The following is a 3,748-nucleotide window of genomic DNA, read 5'->3' on the forward strand; positions in this document are numbered from 1 at the left end:
ATAAATAAAATAATAATAATAATATTTCTTCTTGTTGTTGTTGAATAGGACCTCTCTGTTTTCACTGGAGAAATGTTGGAGGATATGCAAGACTACTGTTGAAGGGACTCATAGTAAGAATGAGTGTAAGCATTCTAGAAATTTTGGGGAACACCAAAAGCAACAGTGAAAACATGGCAGGAAACTCATTATAGATGGTAAGAGTTTTAATTGCAGAATATGTGACCCACAGAGTACTTCCAATTTCCCTTAGCATCTCAGGTGTGATTGTTCTAGAAAGGCATAACTGAAGAGAGAGAGAGAGACTAATTGGAACAATTAATTGAAACAACAATTAATTTCAGTGATGACAACCTTGACTGTGTTGCTGTCTTTCGATATTAAGAGCGGAGACGGCATTGTCACTCACAGATTTAGACATGGAGAGATTTAGACATGCAAGAAATAAATGGGAACAACCCAACGATCGTCTGTTCTGTCTCAGGAGATCCACCATCAGGTGTATCTCAAAGGGCGAGTTGCAACGGGTGATTTTACTATTGCTGTGAGGGATACTTGGTACACTGAAAAACTGCTGGGGAATCTTGATCTGTGCCGGCATCACAGAACCCATGGCGCACAACAATCTTGCAAAGCAGTGACCTGCCACTCAGGGATCTCACCTGCAATGGGTTTTTCCCCAACGTCTCTGGCTGGTGGGAAGCTCACAGGTTTTAGGAATATTAACTTGGGGATTTGTCCATGGAGTTTTCTTGGCAGGGATAAAGCATCAATTCTTCAGCGATCAACCTTCTTTATGGTCCAGCTCTCACTTCCATACATCACTACTGGGAAAACCATAGCTTTAGTTATACGGGCCATCACCTTGCCGACAAAGGTCTGCATAGTTAAAGCTATGGTTTTTCCAGTAGTGATGTATGGAAGTGAGAGCTGGACAATAAAGAAGGCTGATCACTGAAGAATTGATACTTTTGAATTATGGTGCTGGAGGAGACTCTTGAGAGTCCCATGGACTGCAAGAAGATCAAATCTATAAATTCTTAAGAAAATCAGCCCTGAGTGCTCACTGGAAGGACAGATCCTGAAGCTGAGGCTCCAAGACTTTGGCCACCTCATGAGACTCCCTGGAAAAGACCCTGATGTTGGGAAAGATGGAAGGCACAAGGAGAAGGGGACGGAGGAGGACGAGATGGTTGGACAGTGTTCTCGAAGGTGCCAGCATGAGTCTGACCAAACTGCGGAAGGCAGTGGAAGACAGGAGTGCCTGGCGTGCTCTGGTCCATGGGGTCACGAAGAGTCGGACACGACTAAACGACTAAATGACAACAACAACAACAACTTGGGGATTGGGAAACTGCCAACTCTCCACACGAGGGCTGGGCAAGAACTGGTTTTCAGCATTGTGATATATCATCAGCTAAATATCGCGATATACTGATATATCACAAAGTCTGAAATAAGGATGGAGCTATGTAGATACCAACCGATGATTTTGGAAGGCTTGTTTAGCAGGTGCAAAAAACCAGGAGAGAAGGCACCTGTTGGATATGCAGTGGGAGAGATGTGCAGAGAGTGCAAACACACACTAGAGACAGACGACATGATGATACCCTTGAAAAAAGGGTTGGCTGATGAGAGTCCTGCTCCTCTCTCTGTCTCCCAAGGCACCAATCATATGTCTCTCTCTGAGCCATGGGTTGTGCTCCTCAAAGTGCCCCCCCCCTTACACTGATGGCACTGATGACGCTTCCAGCTTCCAGTCTCCCTTAGAAAGCAAACAAAGTGCTGGAAAAGCAGCTAATTGGGAAATTCATGCAACAAAAGCCAAGAAAACCAGATGTTGTTTATGCCCTTCCAAAACTGGTGTGCATACATTTAGTTCAGTATTTCTGCTGTGTTTCCTGGCCTGAATGTGCTTTTTCTTTTTTTAAAAAAAAACAGGCAAAATGTGACTGAGCCACAGGTGGTCCATTCAAAACCTCTTTTGATTAGGATTTCTTGCATATCAGCAATTAAAATCTTTTGCAGAATCAACTTGTCCTTAACCTTCTCTTTGAAGCTTCGGGCGAGCTTTTTAAGCTTCGCTATGCTTGCTGAAGTCTTGTCCCCCCATTTCCACACTGATTTGCTTTATTCTGCTCTTGGTTTTTAGCATATGAAATTGATTTTAGTAATTTGAACTGTTTTGCATTGTAACTTAAACCATTTATTTGTGCTTTGTTTAGTTTGTGAGGCCTTTGTGAGCTGCTTTGAGTTTATTTTATAGAGAAAGGTGAGATCTATGCCAGACATAGGCAAACTCAGCCCTCCAGATGTTTTGGGACTACGACTCCCATGATCCCTATCCAACAGGACCAGTGGTCAGGGATGATGGGAATTGTAGTCCCAAAACATCTGGAGGGCCGAGTTTGCCTGTGCCTGATCTATGCTTTCAAATAAATAACCTGTGAAACAAAAAATGATTTAAAAGCAAAATAAAACATTGAAGTCAAATATTTCCTGATTTAGGAGGGGAATAGGCATGGAACAAAGGGGTTCATTAAGATCATGCCTGCACAGGAATATACTGGTTTTATTTCAGTTTTTAAAAGACATCGTCCTGTATTTACAGTTATATTAGTTATCTAAGTCATCTTAAGTACCACTTTCCGTATTAGTGGAATGCTGGGCATTGATGAATGGAACATGGTACATTCATGGAGCATTGTTTATTTGGTGCATCAGTGGAAATATTTGTCTGAGAATTGAACAGGACTCACATCCTTTTGGGATAGCCCTGAGAGTGAAAGCACGAGACTCTCAATCTCAGGATGGTGGGTTTGAGCCCCACATTGGTCAAAAGATTTTTGCAGGACAGAGGACACTTTTCTCCACCCAAAAAGAGGACAATTACATTTTTCTAGGAATGGGTGGTAACCCTAGTTGGAAAGGTGCCATTGGTGGTAGCCTGCCGAAAAGCCCTGAAGGAGGGCGTGTTTGGGCAGGATGGGAACACGGACTGCTTTGGAAACACTGGATCCAACGCCCTGGGAATCCTCTAAGGAGACTCTGGATCCTTGGGCCCCTCTGATGTGCCAATCTGGAGGGAGTGGTGTTAGGTCCTGAAAGAACTACATTGGCTCCCAGTACGTTTCTGGGCACAATTCAAAGTGTTGGTGCTGACCTCTAAAGCCCTAAATGGCCTCGGCCCAGTATACCTGAAGAAGTGTCTCCACCCACATCGTTCTGCCCAGACACTGAGGTCCAGCTCTGAGGGCCTTCTCACAGTTCCCTCATTGCAAGAAGCGAAGTTACAGGGAACCAGGCAGAGGGCCTTCTTGGTGGTGGCACCCACCTTGAGGAACGCCCTCCCACCAGATGTCAAGGAGATAAAGAACTATCTGACTTTTAGAAGACATTTAAATCAGCCCTGTTTAGGGAAGCTTTTAATATTTGATGAATTATTGTATTTTAATATTTTGCCGGAAGCTGCCCAGAGTGGCTGGGGAAACCCAGCCAGATGGGCGGGGTATGTATGTATGTATGTATGAATGAATAAATAAGTAAATAAATATTAGATGTGCTGCTCCATTGTTTCCCCAGTGGGGTTTCGATTTTAACTGATTTAATTCAGATCCATGCAGATGCAAGCTGCCTTGGTTCCAATCTCAAGAGTCCCACTACACACAAACACACACTCGTGTGGTGTCAATATTATTTAGAAGCAGCAGTACCAGAGCCCCGTCTTTCAACGAAAAGTTTGGAATTC

Source organism: Podarcis tiliguerta (assembly GCF_965153285.1).
Source record: "Podarcis tiliguerta genome assembly, chromosome: 17".
NCBI classification, from domain to species: Eukaryota; Metazoa; Chordata; class Lepidosauria; order Squamata; family Lacertidae; genus Podarcis; species Podarcis tiliguerta.